The 26787-nt window shown below is 34.5% G+C and overlaps 1 long non-coding RNA gene across 8 annotated transcripts in view; it reads left to right on the top strand.

Annotated features, from left to right (window-relative positions):
- Nucleotides 1-26787, top strand: part of LOC147916162 (uncharacterized) — a 331839-nt gene that overhangs the window by 67881 nt on the left and 237171 nt on the right. Inside the window, exon 3 of one of the 8 annotated variants that reach the window (XR_015553459.1) lies at nt 1409-2398. The exons of the other annotated variants lie outside the window; for them this stretch is intronic. This is a non-coding gene — a long non-coding RNA (uncharacterized LOC147916162). Of the gene's footprint in view, nt 1-1408; nt 2399-26787 lie in introns of those variants that run through there. 8 annotated transcript variants of the gene reach the window in all.

Below are 26787 nucleotides of genomic sequence, written 5' to 3'. Positions count from 1 at the left end.
AGTGGAGAGTGCTGAACTTAACCACTAGGCCATGGGGCTGGCCCCTAAGTTATTTTGATTAAGTTTGTATAAAACATATAATATAATCTCTTCCTAAATAAAAATCTTTCCCTGGTATATCAAGGTCATAATGGACATAGATATTTTGAGCTAGAAATAAATTTAGAGATGATCTAGTTTAATCTCTTCATTAGATCATTGTGGAAACTGAATCTCAGAGAATTTCCCAAGGGAGCACAGGGACTTACTTCCATTGTCACCTCCCTATAATCCATTTCCTATGTAATAGCCAGAGTAATCTTTGAAAAATATAGATCAGATTATATATCTCCTCTTCTTAAAACCCTCTGGTAGCAAACAAAATAAAAAAAATGTTTACTCTGGCTAACATAGCCCTGTAGGATCTGATTCCTGACGACATGTACACCTTATTGGAGGTCTTTCTTCTTGGTCAATAGATTCCAACTTCTCTGACCCATTCTTTCTTCCTCAAGTATATCAAACTTTTGTACTTTTTTACTGTTTCCTCTGCCTCAAATGTTCTTTGACCCACCAAAATGTAAACAGTAGGAGAGCAGAGACCTTGTCTATCTTGACCATGGCTCTATTCCCAGCCATTTAAGAGTTCAATAAACATTTGTTGAATAAATAAATGAATGCATTTCTTTTTGATTCCTCGAATATACTGGGTTCTTATCTTTAGCTGATTCTTCAAATACACTGGGTTCTTATGTTTAGTTCATCTCACTTATTTCTCTTTGCTTAAAACATCTTTCTCTGCTTTTCCCTCACATCCTTTCTCACCTTTGCCTAGAAACATTATCATCTAAATATTAGTTTGGTTTCATCCTCTGGACAGCTTTCCCTTATCCCTACCCTGTGATCTTCTTCATGGAGTGATAGGAATAGTAGTCCCCGCTATATATCTCTGGACACCCTGTATGTACTCTTTTACATTATTATGTTTTCTACTGGACTATAAATTCCATGTGGCAGGAGTTGTTTCTTCCCCACTGTATTTGCAGCACCTAGCACTGGGTCTTGCTCATGGTATAATTACTCAACAAGTATGTGATGAATGAACAAAGGAGTAAATGAATGGCTAAATCTGTTTTGAATTCCCAGAGGTCCTTTTAGTTTCATTTCTGTCTCTTATCTGTGTTCCAGAATATGTTAATAAATGAAAAATAACCTCTAGAGAGTAGATTTCAGTATTTCATTTGCAATACCTTTTATCCAAGAATCTCGGAGAAGTTTAGAAATATTATCTGAACAATATCTATTTTCTGACTTTGGAGTTTAACTATCCCTAATGAAGATAGGTTAAGATCTTCATTGCTGTTGATGGGAAAAAAAGAATATTTCTATGGAATTAAGGTTTTAATCTGTACTATTATTTTTTTTCTAGGCCACACCAACCCCTTTAGTGACTGCAGAATGTCCTGACTCAGGGACAGTGAAACATTTTGGACCATGGAGCGATTCTATTGTAGTGAATATCCTGCAATTTTGAATCTGAAAATGTTCTGAATTTGATAACTTTTCTCTATTACCTGAAGATTTTCTCTGAATGATTCTGGCTTGTTTCCTTGTGCCTCTGGCTTTGTGTTGTTCTCTCTTGGTTCTCTAAGTACTTGTGCTTGCTCATGTGTTGAACTGCATTTTGAACCTGGATGCAAGCATTATGTTTGCGTGTTACTTTCCCTTTCCTTCTGATATTCAGGCTTTGGACCCAGCCGTTGTCACTTCTAAGTTCCCCAACAAGCAACACATTTTCCAAAAGAAGAAAAGAAGAGTCTTGAAAAATCTACATTTAGAGAAATATGATTTCTTAATTGTATAGGGTTGGTTAGAAAGTTATAGGTTGTATAATGTTAGTAGTAAACAATCCGTATTTAAACGTGGTTCCACAAAATGAATCATGCTTATCTTTGAGATTTGAATAACAAAATATTATCAAAATTATTGTACAGATCAAATCAGGATTATCAAAAATGATTACTTAACCATTAGAAAGATGCTAAAATCACAACTAACTGTGTGAGAAAAACTTCATTAACAAACTGTGTCCAAAACAAAGGAAAATTTAGTTTTGTTGATAATGATAATGGTGATAAACTAGTCTGGTATCTATTTATACTAATGAAAACAAGTTTAGTCCAGCTAGAGTTCTGCTTACTTGACATTCTCAACTACGGCATACTGGAGTTATTTTTTACCTTGGCTTCAGCTAAAATGATTCATCCTAGTTTTCAGGAGGAAATATTTGCCAGGAAACAGATTCCAACTTCTAATGAGTTACTATGGTCAGTGAGCCAACTTTTCTTTAGCCTAGGTAATATTTTACCAGTAACATTTTAAAAACATAAAATATGTTTAAATTACCTCTCCTCCATTTAACCACACCTAATAAATTTACCTTATGGTATAAACTAGTTTAATTTAAGAATAGTTTCAAAACAAGCTTTGCACTTTAAAAACTGCCTAGTGGTCAAACAGGCACTGGTACTCAACTTTCAGCTAGGGTAAAGCGAAGCATCAGAGTAGAGACATTTTGCCTGACACAAAATAGTGCTTAGTAAGTAGTAGTTATCGTTATCATTGTTAAAATTACCATTATTCATTTGCTCAATGTGATTGTCTTCTAGTTGACTTTGCGTAAGTGAAAAGTTTCTATTAGAAATTTCGTTTTGGTAAAGTCCAACATGATTAATAATTGGATACAAAATCTTGCAAAACTGTGCATATGGTTGAAACACTGCAATGATTCTATGGGTCAGGGGTGAGAAGAGAGGTAGAATGGGGAAGGAGAATGGAAATTTTCTTTGGAATAGCTATTTCTGCAGAGGCTGAGGGCAAAACATAACTTCTTTAAAGCGACGTGAAAGTAGGTAGCCTTGGGTGGATATTTTTTCTCAAGGTAGAAAACCCCAGAATCCTAGAGAGTTGTTAACCCAGTTCCTTTTCCACTGCTTCTGTCAATGGCTGAGTGAAGGCAATTCTGGGGATATTTAACTTCAGCATAAATGTTGTGTCTTCCTTTACCTATACTCTGAATCCTGTCCCCTATTGTTTTTGAGGGGCATTGGTTTATGGATTATTGTCTCTATCTTCTATATCTTAAACACCTTTGTTTCTATAACTTCTTCCTCCCAGTGCTCCCTTCCAAAAACCAAAACTTCATATCTCCATATCCTACTCTATTCTTCCTGCCCTTCTTTACTTTCAATCTTGCTATATCTTCCTTTCTTTTATTTCTTTCTTCCAAGTCCACATACATTTTATTTCCTTTTCTTGTCTTATTGCATTAGCTAGGACTTCCAGTACGATGTTGAATAGGAGTGGTGAGAGAAGACATCCTTGCCTTGTTCCTGATCATAGCAGGAAAGCGTTTAATTTCTCACCATTAAGTATAATGTCAGCTGTGGGTTTTTTGTAGATGTTCTTTATCAAGTTGAGGAAGTTCCCCTCTATTCCTAGTTTGCTGAAAGTTTTTTTTATCATAAATGAGTGTTGGATTTTATCAAATGATTTTTCTGCATCTATTTATATAATCACATCATTTTTCTTCTTTGGTTTGTTGATGTGATGGATTACATCAATTGATTTTCAAATGTTGAAACAGCCTTGCATACTATACTTGGAATAAATCCCACTTGGTCCTGGTGTATAATTCTTTTTATGTGTTGTTGGATTTGATTTGCTAATATTTTGTTGACACTTTTTGCATTTATGTTCATGAGAGATATTGGTTTGTAGTTTTTCTTGTAATGTCTTCAGTTTTGGTATTGGGGTAGTGCTGGCCTCATAGAGTTAGTTAAAATGTATTTCCTCTGCTTCTGTTTTCTGGAAGAGACTGTAGAGAATTGGTATAATTTCTTCCTTAAATGTTTGGTAGAATTCACCTGTTAACCCATCAGGGCCTCATGCTTTTTATTTTGGAAGGTTATTAATTATTGATTCAATTTCTTTAATAGATATAGGCCTATTAAGATTGTCTATTTCTTCCTATGTAAGTTTTGATAGATTGTGTCTTTCAAGGAATTAGTCCATTTGGTCTAGGTTATTAAATTTGTGTGCATAGAGTTGTTCATAATGTTCCTTTATTGTTCTTTTAATGTCCATGAGATTTGTAGTTATGTTCCCTCTTTCTGAGATTAATAATTTGTGTCTTCTCTCTTTTTTTGTTAGTTAACTTGGATAGAGGTTTATCAATTTTATTGATTTTTCCAAAGAAGCCACTTTCGGTTTTGTTGACTTTCTCTATTGATTTTCTGTTTTCAATTTCATTGATTTCTGCTCTAATTTTTATTATTTATTTTATTCTGCTTACTTTGAATTTAATGTGCTCTTCTTTTTCTGGTTCTCTAAGATAGAAAGAAGTTTAGATTATTGATTTTAGATCTTTCTTCTTTCTAATATATGCATTCAATGCTCTAAATTTTCCTCTAAACTCTGCCTTTGCTGCATCCCACAAATTTTGATAAGTTGTATTTTCATTTTCATTTAATTCAAAATATTGTTTAATGTCTCTTGAGACTTCTTTGACCTATGTGTTATTTAGAAGTGTGTTGTTTAATCTCCACATATTTTGGGATTTTCCAGCTATCTTTCTGTTATCGATTTCTAGTTTAATTCCATTGTGGTATGAAAGCATACTTTGGATAGTTCCTATTCTTTTAATTCTGTTAAGGTGTGTTTATGACCCAGAATGTGGCTTATCTTGGTTCCCTGTGAGCTTGAAAACAATGTTTATTCTGCTGTTGTTGGATGAAGCATATTAGAGATGTCAATTAGATCCAGTCGATTGATGGTGCTGTTGAGTTCAACTATGTCTTTACAGATTTTTTGTCTGCTGGATCTGTCAATTACTGAGAGGATGTTGAAGTCTCCAACTATAATAATACTCTAATCTTTCTTCTTGAAGTTCTGTCAGTTTTTGTTGATGCTGTGTTGTTAGATGCATACATATTAACAATTGCTAAATTTTCTTAGAGAATTGACCCTTTTATCATTATGTAATTCCTCTCTTTATCCCTGATTATTTCCCTTGATCTGAAGTTTTCTTTCTCTGCCATTTATACAGCTACTCTAGCTTTCTTTTAATTAGTGTCAGCATGGTTTATCTTTCCCTATCCTTTTACCTTCAATTTATCTGAATTTTTATATTTAAAGTAGCTTTCTTGTAGACAACATATATTTGTTTTTTTGTCCACTCTGACAATCTCTGTCTTTCAATTGGTGTATTTAGATCATTGACATTTAAAGTGATTATTGATATAGTTGGATTAATTTCTACCATATTTTTATTGTTTTTTGTTCGTTGCCTTTTGTTCTTTGTTTCTTTTTTTTGTCTTCCACTCTTTTTCAGCCTTCTCTGGTTTTAAGTGAGCATTTTATATGATTTCTTTTCTCTCCTTTCTCAGCATCTCAAGTTTACTTTAAAAAAAACAAGTTTACTAAAAAAAAAACTAGTGGTTGTCTTCAAGTTTTCCTTATATATTACAACTAATCTAAGTTCACTTTCAAATAATACTATACTGCTTCATGGGTAGTGCAAATACCTCATAACAGAATATTCCCAATTCCTTCTTTCCATCCCTTATAATATTGCTGTCATTGATTTCACTTATCCAAAAAATTATAATCATTAAATACATTGTTGCTATTATTATTTTGAATAAACAGTTATCAGTTAGATCATTAAGAAAGTAAAGATTTTATTTTGCCTTCACTTATTCCTTCTCTAACATTCTTCCTTTCTTTATGTAGATCCAAGTTTCTGAACGATATCATTTTCCTTCTCTCTGAAGAACTTCTTTTAACATCTCTTGCAAGGCAGGTCTACTGGTGAAAAAAATTCCTTAGTCCTTGTTTGTCTGAGAAAGTCTTTACTTCTCCTTCACTTTTAAAGAATAATTTCACTGGATAGAAAATTTTTTATTAGTGGTTTTTTTCTTTCAAAACTTTAAATATTTCACTTCACTGTTATCTTGCTTGCAAGAAGAAAAGTGTGATGTAATTTGTATCCTTGCTTCTCTATATAGGTAAGGTTCCCCCTGCGCCCGATTTATTTCAAGATTTTTTCTTCATCTTTGATTTTCTATGGTTTGAATATGATATACCTATGTGTAGATTTTTGGGGGTATTTATCCTACTTGATGTTCTCTGGACTTCCTGGAGCTGTGGTTTTGTGTTTGTCATTAATTTTTGAAAATTCTCTGCCTTTATTACTTAAAATAATTCCTTTTTCCCTTTCTTTATTTTTTCTCCTTCTAGAATTCCAATTATGTATATGTTATGCCTTTTGTAATTGTCCTATAGTTCTTGGATATTCTGTATAAACTTTTAAAATTCTTTTTTTCTCTTTGCTTTTCAGTTTTAGAAGTTGCTATTAATACTTCTTCAAGCTCACTGATTCTTTCCTTGGTTGTGTGTAATTTATTGATCAAAGTCATTCTTCATTTGTATTATGGTGTATTTGATTTCTAGCATTTTCCTTTAATTCTTTCTTAGAGTTTTCATCACTGTGCTTACATTATGCATCTATTCTTGCATATTGTCTACTTTTTACATGAGAGTCCTTAGTTTATTAATCATAGTTGTTTTAATTTTCCAGTCTGATAATTCCAACACCTCTATCATATCTGAGTCTGATTCTGATGCTTGCTTTGTCTCTTCAAACTGTGTTTTTTGTCTTTTGGTATGCCTTGTGGTTTTTGTGAAAGCTGGACATGACGTACTGGGTAAAAGGAACTGAGGTAAATAGGCCTTTAGTATGAAGTTTATGTTTATCTGGCTAGGAGTTATGCTGTGTTTACTGCTTGCTGTAGGTGTAGGTGTCAGGGGCTAAAATTTCCTCTAGTGTCCTTGTTGTTGTCTTCCATGTTGTCTTTGGGTTCCCCTTCTTCAATAAGATGTTGTTCTTTCAGTTGTAATCTCTTATTATTATACAGGAGCCCTAAGATGTGGTAGTGATGTGTGAGGGGAGAGAAAGCATTCTTTAGACCTTTGATTAGGTGTCAACATTTTAGTGAGCCTGTGCCCCTGGGCTGTGACCTTCACAAGTGCTGCTCAGTGTTTTTTCTACCCTCAAGTGAGACAAGAAGGCCAGAGAGGACTGGAGTTGAGAATTTCCCTTCCCCTATTTCTGTTAGGCTCTGGTAAAACCCTGGTCTGTTAAGCCCTGGTAAAATAGTTTTGCCTAACTATAGGCCTTGCTTAGAAGAACAGAATGCTCTGGGTTTATTTCAAAATGTTTATTTTTCTTTTTCCCCTGCTGGAAGCATAAGGGGATTTTTCTCTGCTCTTCACTGAGAGTACCTGGTAGGACTCCTGAAGGTAAAATTCATGAAACTGTAAGGCTCTTCCCCTCAAGTCTGGACACTCCTGGAGTTTTACCTTCCAGGCTTATCCACATTAAACTTACAGCATTTCATCAGTAGCAGTTTAAATTTTCTCACCCTAGTACTGGTTCCTGCAGAGATTTCTGCCTCTGGGTTTCTACTCTAAGTTATGATTCTCTATATCTGCCTGTCTCTCCAATTTTGGGGCAGTGGTTTGCCCTGTGACCTCCTTCTTTGACATATCTAAGAAGAGCTGTTGATTTGTAGTTTGTTCATTTTTTTAGTGGTTGTGAGGATGGGAGCAATGACTTCCATGTTCCTTACATGCCTACTACTTCTCCCTTCTTTCAAACATCAATAAACTTATTGAAAAAGTATTTTATACTTAACTCTCTCTCCTTCTGGGCACATGGAGTAGTATAGAGCTTCCTCAAGCAGTTGACTTTAGCTGCGGTCATGTGACTTGCTTTAGCCAACAGTTTGCAATATGTACATGGAAACTTAGAGACAGTGTGTATTATTATTTATTGCTATTATCCCAGGACTTACACAACAAACATTTTTTGTCTCACAGTTTCTTTAGGTCATAAGCCTGGGAGTTGCTTAGCTGGTTGGTTCTGGCTCAGAGTCTCTAATGAGACTGCAGTCAAGATGTTGTCTAGAGCTATAGTCATCTGAAGTCTGAAGATGCTCTGGGCTGGGGATGGAGCCATTAGTTTCTGACTGTATGTTGGCGGGAGGCCTCAGTTCCTCACCACGTGGGCCTCTCCATAGGACTGCTCACAGCATGGCAGCTAACTTCTCCCACAGCCAGTAATCTAAGAGAGAGAATGGCAGAAGTGATAATGTCTTTTATCACCTAGCCTTGGAAATAATATAACATCACTTCTGTAGTATTCTATTGATCACACAGGCCAACCCTGATATAATGTTGGGGGTATGTGTGAATATAGGAGTCAAGGGTCATTTGGGGTCATCTTGGCTCCTACACAGTGATGCTTCCTCATTTCTCTTTTCTTTCTGGCATGGTGATTTGTACCATATGAAGTAGAGGCTTCTCCATCAGCGACATCAATCCATGGGTCACTGAATGATGGATAGAGCCCCTCTGCTGACTCATGATGAACATATACCATGAACAAGAAATAAATCATCCTTGTTTTAAGGCACTGAGATTTTGAGATGGTATGTTACTATTGTATAAGCCAGGCTATTCTGACAATGTTCACGTCAGAGCTTGTGAGTTGCTTACTTAATATCTGTCATCCCCTTCTTTAGTACTAGAACTTCCGTTTTATTTTCTTTTTCATGAGGAAGATCAGCCCTGAGCTAACATCTGTTGCCAGTCTTCCTCCATTTTGTATGTGGGTTGCTGCCACAGCATGGCTTGATAAGCAGTGCATAGGTCCATGCCCAGGATCTAAACCTGTGAACCCTGGGCTGCTGAAGTGGAGCATGTGAACTTAACCACTACCCCACCAGATCGGCCCCTAGAACTGCCATTTTTAAGCTGCCACTTTTAAGCTCATTGCATTTTGATATAGCCATGTGATTAAGTTCTGGCCAATAGGATGCAAACTAAAGTGTTGAATGTCAGTTTCCACAAACTTTTTAAAGAATAGCTGGCACATGCCTGTTGTTCTCATTTTCTTTGTTCTTTCCTCTATTTTGCTGCTTGGAATGTGCTCGTGATGGTTAGAACCCCAGCAGTCATCTTGGTCTGTGAGGATAAGGAACATACCTTAGGTATGATTGAATAGTTAGCTGAAAGGATTCTGAGTCCCTAAAGCTTATTGGATCCAGAAACCAATCTGCTTACCTTTGGACTTCTTTTAGATGAGAGAAAGGGACAAATGTCTACCTTGCTTTAAACCACCATTGTTGTGTGTTATTAACACTTTAATGACTTCCCTCTGTACTCAGAAGAAAATTGAAATTCCTTATTATGACCAACAAAGCCTTAAGGATATGGCCTCCATCCAAATTCCCAACTTCTTCTACCTGTTGTTTCTTCTGCACCATCAACGTTGGCCTTCTGCTCTTTTGGTCTCTCATAGCATCACTGTGAGCTAATTGGGGCAGCTAATAATATCCCCATTCTCAAGCTCAGTGCTTCTCAACCTTTTTGAACTCATGCTTCCTATGAATGAATGTAGAAGGTGAAAGCCCCACTTTACTCTCCCAGTTTCTAACGTTTTTCTAAGGGGCCAAGATTTGGCTTTAATTCCTATGGTTAGTATTATCAAAACAAAAATATTTTAATCCTCTTCCACATATAACATTATATTCTGGTATTTGTATTGTTGTAGTTAAGATATGGATTAATGAGAAAAGACCAACACAAACAGCTGCTATAAATTCCCAGTTTATCTTAGCTGAGAATACAGAGTTTAATAGAAATGAAATGACTACACTGAGCAGAGCAAGCACAGCCAAATCTCTTGGTCTTCGATTCCTAGCTGGTGACAATTTCTAAAACAGTAGCATCCTACTACAGTTGAGGAAGAACTTCTTGCACTGCCACTGTCTGATTTTATCATATAAAACAAGTCCAAGTTATATTACTGTTGGCTGGATACAAGCTTTTTCCCCCTTGCCTATAATATAGACAAAACATTTAAAAAGTTTTAACTTTATGTAGCAATATGTTAGGAGACTTGATTAGACTTGAAACATATCTAATAACTGATTTATAGAAATTTTCAGAATGTAATTAAAAGAGTGATTGTGTAGTAGGGGTGGGCATTTAGTATTTTTTGGAAACCTTTGTCACTTATTTCCTTATCAAGTTCATTGAATGACATAAAGCAGAACTTCCTTAAATTTTGCTATACATACAATTTATGCAATTAGTTATAGATCAAAAAATTTTACTGTTTTTGGAGTCCAATTAGACAATTTCATTTGGTAGATGAGTTTTAAGAAAGATAATTAGAGAAAACAAGGGTGGCACATATTTAGTGTGCGTTGTTGTCTGCATTTTTCAGAAATATAAAGAGCACATCATTTTATAGAGTGTAGAGTGATGACTTTCATGTTCAAAAAGAAAGATGGAGGCATGAGAAACATCAATATAAATTTACTTTCTGAGATTCATTTGACCTTCATTTTTTATGGCTGCACTTGTCTAGGACTCAGCATGGTGCCTTTAAAATAGTAATAAATCTCTTTATAAGTGAATATAAATATACTTATATTAATCAACAGGTATATGAATGTCTATCTGAATATATGAATATATTTGTTGACAGAGTTATTGAATAAGTTAATGACAAAGAATTCACAAGAATTAAGACAACTGGTGTACTTATGGTAAAGTGAATCAGTAGAATTTCTTAAAGATTTCAAATTGTATACTTTAAAATGCACAAAAATTAAAAATGGAGTTGCTCTTTCTTTGAAATTTACTTTTTCTTACTGCCTATCACAACTGTGTGTCCTACAAATTCATTTGAAATGAAGTTAAATTCATTAATGTCATAGAGGCAACAGGGTTGGATTAATGAATTGTTTATTTATATTAGGTTATATTTGGTTTTTTATGAATAGAAGTATTGGGGAAGTAAATATGTTCTATTCAAATCAGGGTTTCATTCTTTAGCAGTAAACTGGAGATAAAAATACCACAGCACAGAATATTCGTGAAGATTAAAATATAGGGTCATATAAGTATAAACAGAGTTTTGTTAATTAATTTATTCAACAAATATTCGTTGAGTCAGTTACTTTGTGCTGGGGATATTACAGTGAGAAAGATGGCAAAGTTCCTGATCTCATGGAGTTTATATTCTCATGGGGCAATCCAAACAATAAAAATGTAAACAAAACCAATAATTTGAAATAACGAAGATTGTGAAGAATAATAATCTACATCTAGAAATTTTATATTATTATTATATGCCAAAAAAAAACCCCAAATTTTTCATGAAAGCATTATAGGTACAAATTTAGAATTTAGTGTGGATTCTTAAATCATTGACTATAGAATGGAGAAACATCCTGATATGGGACCTTTTATTACAGTTTTTGCCAATTCTGTTAGACTGTTTCCTACAAGTAGACACCATAAGATTGAACAATTAGTTGTTTACTTTTTCATTCTTTGGCTTTTTATATTTTAAGAAATAATTTTTTTCATTTGGTTTTAATGTTAATAAGTATTCTCACTCAGATAAATAGTATAATATTTTCAAAAATTTTCCTTAGACTATGTAATAGTAAACCCAAGGCACTATAAGACACAAGATAAGCTAAGCACAGGATCATGTTTGTGGAAATGAAATGTTCCTGACCGTGTTCACATGCTTAAATAGAAATAAGCTAGTAAGTGAACTATAGAAACAGAAAGAAAATATGTGCCCTAAGTTTTATCTTTTTTTAGTTAGTTTGTTTTGTGAATCTCTTTTTTTTTTTCTGGTAGTATCACTGTTCTCAGTGAAGCGATCACATTCCCTGAGAAAGCAGAGTTGCTACTGGGGAGAATTATTCTACCTCTCTATGCCAAAACTGTGCAAAAAAATGTTCTTGGAAACAGAAAAATGAACTATCCCATCCCCTTTAGCTGGCAGGGAAATTGACAGATGGGGAAATTTTATAAGTGGGAATATGTTCAGGATACTTATTGAGAAATACCCTACGTAGTCCCCGAATTCCTGAGAATTTAGCAACATGTTTAGTTTCCTCTTCTTTGGAAAAAAGCTATTCTACACTCTTTAACCTTTACATATATAAAGAAAAAAAATGCCTACTCTATCACCCACATTTTGCGTTTCTTGAGGTTACTCAAGGTTATGTGTATAGGGCTACTGTCGGCTTGTGTGTTTATGAGAGGGCTAATGGTAAAGGAAAGTGGTTTCCTGTACAGTGCTAGAGAATCCCTTTTTTCCTCTGACTGAGGAGTGGGCAATGTGTTGCTCTCACTTCATTTATGTCAGACCTGGAGCGAATAATTATAAATCAAATAATTAGGTCAAGGCTTTTTGATTTTCTGTGCTACTATTTATTCATATTTTTGTTCTTGATAAGATATGAATGAAAGGTTATTTTGATACTAAATTATCCGAGTAATTTTCATTATAAAATATTTAATAGCCTATGTCTCAGCTATATGATCCCGTAGATATTTTTATGAGAGAAAAATAAGTTGCATATTGAATCCAAGCTTTTAACACCTTTGAGTAAAAGGAATTTTGAGTAAAAGGAAAAAAGTGCAGTTGGGGGACAAAATTAAAAAAAATCAAAACAAAATTGATATTTTCATAGAGTTGTGAAAAATAACCTAGAATACTTTAAAAGTGGAAGGAAAGTACTACAGAGTAAAAGAAAGAGCTCCTGGAAATTAAAAACATTAGGGCAGGAATGAAAAATTTAGTAAAATTTGGAAGATGTTAATGAAATTTTCTAATAACTAAAACAAAAAAGAAAAAGAGAATATGAGCGAAAGAATAAAGGATAAAAAAAAAATGGTCAAGCTAGGAGATCTAGTATACAACTAATTGCAGTTTCAAAAGGAGGACAGAGATTATGGAGAAAAGAAAAACAGAGACATACTACAAGAAAATTTCACATAACTGAAGTCATGAGTTTCTAGATTGAAAGGTCCTACTAAGTATTTAGCACGATCAATGAGAAATGACTCATGCTGAGCTTCATCATTGTCCCAGTCCAAAATACCAAAGGAGAAATTGAAGATCCTGAAAACTTAAGGAATAAAACAGAATACATATACAAAGGAATAGGAATCAGAATGACTCAGACTTCTTCACAGCAACAATAATAACTAGTGGACAGAGGCTCAAGTCTGCCATGGACAATAACTTTTCAACTAGAATTCAATATCCAGTTAAACTATTCATCACACATGCAGCTAGAATATGACAATTTGAGATATGGAAGTTCTAAAAAATATATCTTCCAAGCATTCTTTCTCATGAAGTGAACAGAAGATCTTTATAAGAAAAAGAGAGAGAGGAAGATGAAAGAGGAAGATCTGGGCTCCAGGAAATAGAGAGTGTGCAGGGGAGAGGCTTTGGAAATCCCAGGATGACAGTAAAGAGGAATACCATGGCAACAACTGAGCAGCAGGCATAGTGTGACAACAGACCAGGCTGCAGCAGGAGAAGGGCATGCTCCTGAAGCCATGCAGACAACAAAAATCAAATGGGACTCATGGATTAGGACGTGTTTGATTGTATTGGGAGAGTTTTATAGTTCTGACAGAGAATTTGGGGAAGAATTAGTGATAGGTCTATAGAAAACAAGGCAAATGAAAAGATTGGCAATTAATTCCAGAAAAAAAATGAGTTCATGATGCTGATCAGCTGTGGATAATATTTAAGTTACATTAATGTGAGCTATGACAATTGATTTAACATTTGTGATATTGGAAGGGGTGATATTGGAAGAGGTAGTGGTAGAACAAAAGAGAAACAGAGAGAGAGAATTTGTGGCAATGTAAAACAGCTAAAGCCTCGCCTTTCGTAATAGGAAGATGAAAGATAATATCTGAAACTGGCAAGTGAACAAAAAGATATGTAAGCCTGTCGTATAGAAATAGAGAGAGAAACACCAGAAGAAACAGCTAAAGAGAATTGCAACTGGTTTCCTTTGGAGAGAGCCTGGGAGGACTGAATGCGTGTGCTAGACTCCCTTTTTTCATTATAAGCATTGTAGTATTACTTTTAAAACTAGGCACATGAATTATCTTGATAAAAATGCAAATACATTTAAAAAGATAATAAAAGAGTGCGTGGTTAACCTCTGAGTTTATGTTCTGTTTGTCTTTATCTCTGGCCATCCAGCCTCTGAGCTTGTGCAGTAGTTGATTATTGGCTGGTATTGGTTTAGCATTCTGCCGAAGAAAGACAAGGAAAGGGTGTGAAGTAAGGAGACTCCCAAGGTAATTTTGTCTCTGCCATCTTCTTTATGACCTTGTGTGGTGGACACTCAGGATTGTGGGATTTACTTTACCAGCTGCTGGCAGTGCTGCTGACAGAGAACCCTCAGCTGTCAGCCCCCAGTGTGGATGGCCAGGGCTGAAGAGAATCAACTTGCGACCCCTTGTCAAGTTGCTTCATTTTCCTGGGCCTCAGTTTCTCTCGTTGCATTTTCACTTCACCAAGATGATCTGGAAATTCTATCTCAGATTCACATCCACAGATATGTTGTCTGTATGGGAATAAAAAGACACTGGCAAATATAAATTTCTTATCTTTATAGCTGGCTCCCTCTAGTTGTCAAAAGTGTGGTTATACCAACTGTGAAGGCTTTCCTTGGAATAGTACAGGTTTAAATACTTTGGGTAGTTATTTGGTATTAAATGGAGGAGGAGAGAAAAGGAGCCAAGAGGAAACTGATCTCTCAACATCCTGGTGTAGAGTTTGAGAGGCCCATTGAGCTTAATGCATGAAAGTTGTTTTAAATTACTGATTAAGAAAATAACGTCCTACTTTTGTAAGCATGAAAACTGATAAAATTACCACCATATAACTATAATCTAGAGTTTAGGCCTGAAGTCCCTTCTAGGTTAGGTGCACAAACACATTCAGTCAAGTGGTCAAATTGCCCTTTTCTTCAGCATCATGGGATTTTCCAAAATGGGTAGAAAGTCACAAGGAGAAAGCCTGGAGCTACACATCCTCAGTGAGGTGCTCTATTTGCCAAGCACAGAAAATTAAAAGTTAGATGAGACCTACAGCTGAGAAATACCAAGTTAAGTCAAATTAATAAAATGTGGTAAGTGACTATGACTCATGTAGCTGAGCTTCGTCATTGATCTGCAGGGAATAAAGAGGCAGCTGAGCTGTCAAAATGAGCAAAAGAAGCAGCTGCTAATTTGGCAGCAACTGAGGGAATGGAGGGCTTTCCAGAGCTTAGACTTCCTAGTAGATACAGGAGCAAGCAATCGTGAGCCTCTTTTTTCTGAAATTAAAATGAAAATGACTTGAATTTTTTATTTTCAATTAGTGAATGATTACTGTATATCTCAAACATGAATATAATTTTAAAGATTTTTTCTTATTATAAAGGTATATTTGAAAAATACAGATAAGTGAAAAAGAAGAAAATCACTTCCAATCCAATTACACAGATATAATCATTAACAAAATTTAGTATATATCTTTGCAGAACAGTTTTCTTCACATAAACTTGCTTTTATCAAGATATATACATGTTTATACAGTATTTATTAACTTTTACCTACCTTTTTCACTTTTGAATGTCACTTCCATTGTTTAAGGGCAAACCTAAAACACTACAAATGTGACAGGTAACTAGAATATCATCAATAACTTATTTATGAGGTTATTTGCCCTGTATTGCTTCAAAAGGATTTTTTATTTTTATTTTTTAGGATGGAACACAGTGTTAGCCAAACCTAAGATTTCTTTGTGATTAGTAATACAATTAAGCTATGAACAAGCAAAACCTTTTAATCTATCATTTCACACATGGGAAATTTTCTGAAGTATTTGTGATATCTACTTCATGTGAATATGATACAAATGGCTTATTATTTATCCAAATTATAAACCTGATAAAGTAGTCTCTACTCTTTGGATTAGTCAATTGCATAAGAGTATTTTTAATCTGAAAATAAGTTGCACATATGAATGTATTATTAAGAACTTAGAAGATGTGTGCCTTCTAGACTCCTAACTTATGTTTTACTCTAAGAAATATGTGGTTACTGTATAGATGTCAATACTGGATGAATGTGTTCTTCAAACACCTCTTTCCTGAATACCAGAGTCTCTTGATTGACCGTTTTTTTCTTTGAAATAAAGAGCAATAACTGGGACAATGTATTCTGGGATACAAAAAAAGCATTGGTAAAAATCCTGCTTTTTTACTTATAGAGCTTTCCTCATAATCCACCTTTAGCTTTATTTGAGAGGTGATATAGTTGGGGTTAGTTCATGCGTGTTTGTAGCTGAATAAAAAAATAGCTCTTGGGTGACACCCTCTTCTGATTTTCTATTATTTTCTTTCTATTTTTAAAAGTAGGATCCTTGCTCATTGAAAGGAAGTTATTCTTTTATCTCTTTTACCCAAATTACCTCTCCTCCTCTCTGCATTGATGAGTCAGGATCATATGTGATCATTCATTCATTCAACAAATACTGATTGAGGGCTCTGTGCCAGGTGATCAAATACTCCTTTGAAGAAAGAGGAAAACAGCCAAGTAGAAAGGCATCACTCTCAATGCCTACTCTCCTGGGGAGGAGAAAAGAAACAAAGGGTTCGTTTATGTGAAAAATAGTGAAGAAATAGACTATGTGAAAGATTCCTTCTTTTAATATTAGTAGCAGCAATAAGTAGTTCAAATAAACTATTTTTAAATTAATGACATTCAAGACTAAAAAACAGTAGAATATATAATACATCATTGTCCTTTAGTCAATATTGCAGTCAAAGTTTTGTGTGTGGTATTGTTTATTAATATTAAATATATCAAGGACATGTGTTTATTGTTTCTAATTAATTCTTTAAGCATTAATATATATTTTTAAAAGCTTTATCCATTAAGGTGTATTAGCATGACATGAAGTCCCATACTCTACCAAAATGCTGTATTGATTTCAGGTCGTATATTATATGACGTTTGCCCTAATTCTCATATTGTTAGAAAAAAATAATAAAGTCAGCAAGTTAGCTGAGAAGTTTGTAATCCATAGCACACAATTTCTTTGGATAGTTTTGAATTTCATAATATGAGAACATAGGCCCAGAGGGAGCTAGAAAAATATTAGCCGATGGATGATGGAATATTGGATTTGGACTCTGTAGATTTCAAATCCTTATGGTGAAAAAGGGAAAATGGGATGCATTTCATATATAGGCTTAATGTGAGATGTTGGTGACACTTATTTAGTTTTACTGTGAATAATAAATACATTTTGCATGCTATTCAATGTCTTACCAGTGCTTTTCTCAGAAATGTGAATCATCACTGGGTGGGTTCCTAATTTGAAAAGGAGTTCCAAATTTCAGCCTACCTGCAGGGAAGCCAGTAACCATGTGGTGTTAATAAAACTGTTTCCCTTGGATGTGCCATTGACTGACTGTGGAGGGGTGACGGGTAGTGAGCAGACGGGGCTGCTTGCCTGCTGTTAGTGCAGTGGGCCGAGGATGTATATTCTGGCACTGCTTCTTTCCTTGAATGTCCTGCCAAGGCATTTCTGCCTGAATCTGCTCAGATGAAAGATACCATGTTAGAGACAGATTTCTTTCCCAAGCTGGATTAATCATTGACCTTTTCACTAATTTCAGCTCTCTGTGACTGCAGTAGAGATGATGTTGAGAAACAGTTGTATGTAGGGGTCGCTTTTGACTCCCGTTCCCTTATCTTTATCTCCATCTTTAGTCACCTAGTCCTATAAACTCTATTTTCCCCTCTGAGAATCACACAGCATTAGACACAGCATTCAGATAAAGACTAAAATATTAGCTTTATTATTACTAAAGCTGGTATTAATGAAGCTTGAATCTGTGGTCAAAATGAGGCTTCCCACTCTTTTACCCCAGGTCTAGATCCCTGGGCTCAGCTGGGGAAACTACTGTATAACGTACACTATGCAGCATGATGCACAGGAAATGGCAGTTTTCTCACTCCTCTGAAAAGAAACCTGGGAACAGGGATATATAAAAATATATTGACCTGATGACCTACCTCAAAACAGAAGGAAATCCTGCCATTTGCAGCAACATAGAGGGACCTGGAGGGCATTATGCTAAGTGAGATAAGTCAGACAGAGAAAGACAACTACTGTATGATATCACTTATATATGGAATCTAAAAAAGCCTAACTCATAGAAATAGAGAGTAGAATGGTGGTTACCAGGGTCTGGGGGTTTAGGCAATTGGGGAGATGATGTTAAAGGGTACAAACATAACGAGAAGATGAATAACTGCTGGAGATCTAATGCACAGCATTGTTGTTATAGTCAACAATATGGTATGATATACTTCAAAGCTGCCAAGAGATTAAATCTTAAATGTTCTCATCACAAAAAAGAAATCATAATTATGTGATGTGATAAGGATGTTAGCTAACGCTAAGGTGGTAATCATATTGCAATATATAAATGTATCAGCTCAACACTTTGTACACCTTCAACTTACACGATGTTATATGTCAGTTATATCTCAATAAAAAAAAAAAAGGCAGACCTAGGGCTCTGACATAGTTTGTTTAATGTGTGAGCACTGGGGTGGGAGAAGGGCAATGACTTCTGTGTGCAGGCCTGTCCCCAAAACTGTTCTTTTCTTCAATGTCACCAATTGGAACCACCTTCCATTATATATTTTTTTGTGATATTTTAATTTTATGGGTTATTGGTGGGAAATGTGGAGAGAAGGAAAAAAGTGTACTCCCATATTATTTTCCTCAATCATCAACTTAGGTCAGGCTTTCAAAGCATCTACACTGAATTTATGACTATTCTGAATGTGCTAAATATTACTCACCAGAATAAGTGTTCTTTTATAAATATGATCATGTCACCACCCAGTTAAAATTTCCCAATTGTTTTTCCATAGTTGCTTGGATATAATCCAAAATTCTCGCTATCTTTCCATGGCATTTTAGGCTCCTTATAATCAGGTGCCTGATAAACGATTCAGTCTCATTTTTCATCACACTCTCCTGGTCAACTTTTGCCTCAACCTTAAACTCTCTGAAGTTTCCCAAACATCCATGTCTTTCCCTACCTCTTTACTTTCACTTTTGCTGCTCCCTTTCTTGGAAATACCTTCCCCCACTTTCTTTACCTGGATAGATCTTACTGCGTCTTCAAAACTCAACTTAGGCATAATTAGCTCCTAGTGGACACCTTCACTGAAGTACTGAGCCACGTCTACCCTCGAGGTGGGTTAGGTTCATTCTGATGTTCCTTATAGCATTTTTTGTTTGTTCACTGAGAATAGGGAACAGTTCTTTCATATCTGCGCATTCATACTGAGTGCAGTGCCTGGCATATAGAAGGCAATCAATAAATATTGCCAGTATCTCTCATGTTGTTTCCTTCCTTAAACAGAGCTTTCATGGTTTTGAAATTTGTTAAGCTCTCAAATGCACTTTACAATAACAATTGCCTTGATTTTGATAGAAATAGGCATGCAGATTGTTTATAAAAATCTTGGTAGTTTTAAGATATTGGAAGTAGGCTGTTCTCACTAAATAATATTTTTGTTTTTCTGTCCTTATTACTTCAAAATATGAGTAAGCTGATTTTAATAAACTTGTCCTAGTATTTGTGAAATAGTCCTCAAAATAGCAATAAAAATTATGTTTTTGTTATTCAAATTGTGAGATATTCGTTGTTAATGATTTCCAAACCCACATGAAGACAAATATGTACCCTGGCCCAAGTGGTTTGGATGGTGTGATTGTGAACTGAATTTCTTACTGATGCAGTTACATGCTGCATCAAGTGGTGAAAATGAAGGAATCATCATATAGGAAATAGAGAATATGTTACATTAAATTATTGTGAAGGGCATCCTTACACCTTTTTGAGAAGCTGTTAAATATTTAACATAAAAGAAAAGTTGCACAACCTGTATGAGTTAGAGAGTTAAGAGCCAATTCGTTAATTCAGGTTGAAGTAGAAGGGATTGCCTGTTTAGCCTTTTGACCTAACATTAAATCCACTGGGGGAAAAGTCAAAATGATTTTGGGGATAACTTGACTTGTTGTTTATCTTTGTGCTCAATTTTGTCCAATCAGGTAAAAATATTTGGATGGTGTGTATTGTGATATGATTATCTGGGGACTGAAAAATGTGGTATGAATTATAAAGACTGGATTTCCAATATTTAATAAAACTCACTATTTCACAACTTACAAAGACCTTTTATATTCATAAGAAAATAGTTTTTCTATCCACCTTTTAATAAATATATACTGAACACCTATTCTGTGGTACACATTCTTTTGTACATGAGAAAAATCATGAACATATAAAAATATTCTGTTTTTTTGGGTAATTTTAAATTTGATTTATAGTTTGATACGAAAACTTAGAGAAAAGTTGCTAGTACAATAGAAGGAACTCTGGATATTCTTTAATCCATGTTCATCATTGTTTACATTTGCCCCGTTTGCTTTATTGTCATTTATATTTATATGGATATAAATATAAATTTTATTATTATAAATTGTATTATATACAAAATACAATTTATAATATTAAAATTTGTATATATAGTCTATATATTATATATAAAATGGATATATATTCTACATTTTATAATATAAATATGACATTTTTATGTTATATTTTTATTTAAATGTATATTTATATACATATAGGCATATATACATATTTATATATATGTTTATATTTTATTTTCTGAATCATTTAAGTTGGAGATATTGCACCCTTTTACAATAATTTTACAGTATGTACTTGCTAAAATTAAATTTTCTTACATTATCATGGTACGATTATTGAAATCATGTAGTTTAACATTGATGCAACACTATTATCTAATCCACAGCCCATATTCAAATTCCATCAATTGTCCCAATAATGTCCTCTACAGGTATTTTTTCCTTGTTCTAGAATCCACCCGATAATGGATTAGTAGTGGATCAATCCAACCATGCACTGCACTCAGTCTTTAGTCAGTTTTAATCTAAAACAACTTATCAGACTTTTTTTTGTGTGTGTGTGAGGAGGACTAGCCCTGAGCTAACATCCGATGCCAATCCTCCCCTTTTTTCTTGAGGAAGATTGGCCATGGGCTAACATCCATGCCCATCTTCTACTTTGTATGGGATGCTGCCACAGCATGGCCTAACAAGTGGTGCGTGGGTGTGCGCCCAGGATCCGAACCTGGGAACCCCAGGCCACCGAAGCCGAGTGCATGCACTTAACCACTTGCGCCACCGGGCCAGCCTCCTTATCCAAATTTTTTGACTAACATTTTTGAAGAGTATGGATCAGTTATTTTGTAGAATGACTCTCAGTTTGGGTTTGTCTGATAGTTTCTCATGATTACATTCAAGCTATCCATTTTGGGCAGAAATACCACAGTAGTGATACTGTGTCCTTATCAGTGCATTATATCAGGAATTACATAATGTGGGTTTGTTTCAATACTGCTGATCATTAAGGTGGTGCCAGCCAGGTCTCTATTTAAAGTTATTTTCCTTTTGATGTAATAAGTATTTGTGGGGAAATAAACAAACTGTGTAAATGCTGTTCCTTAAAACTTTCATCTGCTGGTTTTACCATCTATTGATGATTTTCTTTCTTCTACATTTATTAGAATAGCGTTCTACTCTAAAGAAGAGCTTTTTCTTCTCCCCCGTTTGTTTATTCATTATCACAGAATTTATTCATTGTCTAGTAGGAGCCACTTCAAGCTAGTCCTTGTGTCCTTTAGTTATGTTTGCATATTTTTTTAGCACTTTCTAGTGACATAAGATATTCTAGGCTCAATTTGTACTGTCCTTGCCCAAGCCCTGGTATCAGCATTTTCCCCAAGAAGCCCTTTTGCTTTCTAGTGTAGAATGGTATTTAGAAACTAAAATCTGGGTGCTAGTTATGTTCATTGCGCGCACTTAACCGCTAAGCCACGGGGCCGGCCCTGCCACACATTTTCCCTATAGCTTCTTGGCTCTCTCAGCAGACAGAGCTAGGAAATGTGTGTATGCATATGTGTGTGTAAGTATATATGTAGCTGTATCTATATTTATGTCTATGTCCATATCTATATCTATTTATTAAAAACCATGTGTTCATACTGATACTTCCAATTCCAATCCAATATCACAGATACATTTAAAACTTTCCCCTTTTCACAGTTGTAACTTCCTTTGTGATAGTTAATTTCATGTGTCAACTTGACTAGGCTCTGGTGCCCAGTTGTTTGGTCAAACACCAGTCTAGATGTGGCTGTGAGGGTATTTTTTAGATGTTATTAACATTTAAATAAGTAGACTTAGAGTAAGCAGATTATCCTCCCTAATAATAATGTGTGTGGGTCTCATTCAATCAATTGAGGGCCTGAAGAGAAAAGATTGAGGTCCCCCAAAGAAGAGGGAATTCTGCCTCTAGACTGCCTTCAGACTCAAGACTGCATTCTCAATTCTTCCCTGGATCTCCAGCCTGCCAGCTTTCACACACATTGTATTGGTTCCGTTTCTCTGGAGAACCCCAACTAATATATCCTTCTAGCCTAGAATACCTAGAAAATAGTTTCAGAATTGCTAACCCTAATACTGTGAAAGATTAATCTCCTAACTAGAGTTCATTATTGATTTACAGGGTTTTTTTGGAGGTAAAATTAATGCAGCGATATAAAAGGTGAAAATCTTGGGTGCACAATGAATAAATTTAGGCAAATGCACACATTGATGTGAAACACATACATACACCTGCCAAGATATAGAATATTTCCATCACCTCGGAAAGTTTCCTCGAGCTCCTTCTGAGTCGATATGCTTGCCTCTCATGCAACTTTTTTTTTCTGATTTTATTCACCAAAGATTAATTTTACCCGTTTTAGAATTTTGTATATGTATACTCTTTTATATTCAGCCTCTTTAGCACTGCATAATATCTGTAATATTTGTTTATATTTTGTAATCAATAGTTAGTTCTGTTTTATTTATTTATTTATTTTTTAAGTTTTTTGTTTATTGCAGTAACATTGGTTTATAACATTGTATAAATTTCAGGTGTACATAATTATACTTCTATTTGTGCATAGATTACATCATGTTCACCACCCAAATACTAATTACAACCCATCACCACACACATGTGCCGAATTATCCCTTTCGCCCTCCTCCCTCCCCCCTTCCCCTCTGGTAACCACCAATTCAATCTCTGTCTCTATGTGTTTGTTTATTGTTATTATCTACTACTTAATGAAGGAAATCATACAGTATTTGACCTTCTCCCTCTGACTTATTTCACTTTGCATAATACCCTCAATGTCCATCCATGTTGTCACAAATAGCTGGATTTCATCATTTCTTATGGCTGAGTAGTATTCCATTGTGTAGATATACCACAGCTTCTTTATCCATTCGTCCCTTGATGGGAACTTAGGTTGCTTCCAAGTCTTGGCTATTGTGAATAACGCTGCAATGAACACAGGGGTGCATGTATCTTTATGCATTGGTGTTTTCAAGTTCTTTGGATAAATACCCAACAGTGGAATAGCTGGATCATATGGTAGTTCTATCCTTGATTTTTTGGGGAATCTCCATACTGTTTTCCATAGTGGCTGCACCAGTTTGCACTCCCACCAGTAGTGTATGAGAGTTCCCTTCTCTCCACATCCTCTCCAACACATGTTGTTTCCTGTCTTGTTAATTATAGCCATTCTGACGGGCGTGAGGTGATATCTCATTGTAGTTTTGATTAGTTCTGTTTTATTGCTGAATAGTATTCCATTCTGTGAATATACTGTAATTTGTTTATCCATTCTCCTGTCAATGGACATTTGATTTTTTTCCATTTTAGGGCTATAATGATAAAGCTACTATAAATATTTGTGTACAAGTCTTCATATGGACTGGTGTTTTCATTTCTCTTGAATAAATATCTAGGAGTGGAAGTGGTAAGTTGTAGTAGGGGTGAATATTTAACTTTACAGAAAACTGAGAAACCCTTCTTCAAAGGGGTTTTACATTTACATTCTTATCTGCAATGTAGGGGAGTTCCAATTATATCTGCATCCTATATATGACTTGATATTTTCAGTTTGTTTAATTTTAGCCAGTCTAGTCAGTATAAAATTGTATCTTATTGTGGCTTTAATTCAAATATCCTAATGGTTAATGATGTTGAGCACTATTTCATGTGCTTGTTGGCTATTTTACATCTTTCTTTGAAAGTGTTTGTTTACGTTTTGCTCATTTTAAAAATTCAATTGTTGTTCTTTTTTAGTATTGGGTTGTAGGAATTCTCTATATACTCTGGACACAGCTCCTTTATAAGATGTATGTTTTGTGAATATTTTCTCCCATTGTTTGGTTGCCTGTTCATTTCCTTGATGAACAGATGTTTTAATACTGATGAAGTCAAATATGTCAATACTATCCTTTACTGTTATCGTTTTCTGTGTCTAGCTCTAAATCTTTTTCTACTCTCAGGTAGTAAAGTTATTCTCTCATCTTTTCTTCCAAAAGCTTTATGAACAGTAGAATTTTCACTTAGATCTGTGATCCATCTCAAATTGATTTTTATATACGGTGTAAGTAGGAGTTGAGTTTCTTTCTTCTGTTTCATTGGTTGAAAATGTTTTCCTTTCTCTATTTCTCCATTTAATTGCTTTAGCCCCTTTGTCAAAAATCAATTAACTGTATAAGTGTGGGCCTCTTTCTGGACTTTATTCTCAATTTGTCTATCCTTGTACCAAAACTAAAGTGTTTTCATTACTGTAGGTTTGTAATAAGTCTTGAAGTCAGGGAGTACAAGTCTTCCAAGTTTGTTCTTTTACAAGATTGTTTTGCCTATGTATTTCCACATAAATTTTAGAAGCATCTTATCAGTGTGTATAAAAAATTCTTCTTGGATTATTACTGACATTGTATTGAATCCATAAATCAATTCGAGAAGAATTGATGTCCTAACAATATTGTGTCTCTCTGTCAATGAACATGGTATACATCTTCTTTTACGTTGGTCTTTGATTACTTTCAGAAATGCTTTATAGTTTTTTAGAGGTCTCGTGTATATTTTGTTAAACTTATTGCCAAATATTTTATGTTTTTGATCATGTGGTAAATAAAATTGAAAAAGATTTTTTTTCCAAACATTTGTTTCTGGTATGTAGGAATATAATTATATTTTGTATGTTAACCTTGTATCTTCCAGTCTTTCTAACTCACTCATTAGTTTTAGTACTTACTTTTTAAACTTGTAGGTATTTTCATGTCATCTTCAAATTGAAGCAGTTTTACTCCTTTCTTTGCAATCTTTATGCCTTTAAATTTGTTGACATAATGTTATTCATAATACTCACTTGTTACATTTGTAATATTTATAGAAGCTATAGGGATAACCTCTCTTTCATTCCTGATATTGGTAATTTGTATTCTCTTTCCTTTTTTTCTTTATTAGTTTTTCATAGGGCTTATAATCTTTTCAGAGAGACAACATTTAGCTTTGTGAATTTTCTTCATAATTTGTCTGTTTTCTGTGTCATTAATTCCTCTCTTATTTTCTTACTTCTGCTTAATTTGGGTTTAATTAGCTTATTTTTTTCTAATTTCTGTAGGGAGACACTTAGATAATTGATTTTAAACCTCTCTTCCTTACAAAATAAGCACTGAAATCTATCAGTCTTTTCTAATCACTGCGTTAGCAGTATCTCAGAAATTTACACAGATACAATTTTTTTCATTGTCATTTAGTTCAAAATATTTCTTATTTCCCATGTGATTTCTTTTTTGATCTATGAGCTACTTAGAAATTAATTGTTTAAATTCTAAGTGTTTGGAGATTTTCCAGATATATTCTTATTAACAATTTCTAGTTAAATTCTACTATGATCAGAGAACATGCTCTGTAAAATTTAAATCTTTCAAAATTTATTAGGAATTATTTTGTAGCTCAACATAGTTCTATCTTGGTGAACATTCCATGTGCACTTGAAAAGAATGTGTATTCTGAGTTGTTGGATATAAAAATGTCATTATGTAAAAGTGGTAGATCCGGATTTTTTATATCTTTGTCTTTTTTTTAATCTCATTATTCAATGAATTACTGAGAGTATTTTAGAGGACTTCAACTATTATTGTGAATTTGTCTATTCTCTGGATTAAAGCATTTTTTTGGTATGACAGTTGAAATAACTATCTTGTGAAAATGTGTGGCAGGGCCGGCCCCGTGGCTTAGCGGTTAAGTGCGCGCACTCCGCTGCTGGCGGCCCGGGTTCAGATCCCGGGCGCGCACCGACTCACCGCTTCTCTGGCCATGCTGAGGCGGTGTCCCACATACAGCAACTAGAAGGATGTGCAGCTATGACACACAACTATCTACTGGGGCTTTGGGGGAAAAAAATAAATAAATAAATATTTAAAAAAATAAAATAAAATAAAGATTTGTTTAAAAAAAAATTAGAAAATGTGTGGCAGCTTTTTACATCTTTCATACAATAAAGACAGTAGACAGCAATTACAAGTGTTAAACAGTAATGAAATACTCTATGGATATGACAGTTAAAGTCACTATGTTCATTTACACATCAAACATTTTGAGAACCTACTTTGTGCTAGGTTACATGTTAGATACAGGTAACAGGCATATTTCCTCCCCTTGAGAATCTCCCTTTCCAGATAGATAAATAAATAATATAAACTTTTAAAATATAGTACTATATACTGTACAACACAGAAAGAAATCGTTACGAAAGATAATGATTATATCATTAAGTGAACTCTATTTAAATAAATCCAAGTTTATTCTAATGCCT

The sequence above is a fragment of the Ceratotherium simum genome, chromosome 10, assembly GCF_057802395.1.
Source record: "Ceratotherium simum simum isolate JZ-2026a chromosome 10, ASM5780239v1, whole genome shotgun sequence".
Classification (NCBI taxonomy): domain Eukaryota; kingdom Metazoa; phylum Chordata; class Mammalia; order Perissodactyla; family Rhinocerotidae; genus Ceratotherium; species Ceratotherium simum.
Note: the sequence above shows the minus strand (reverse complement) of the source record. Positions and strands in the feature narration are given on the sequence as shown.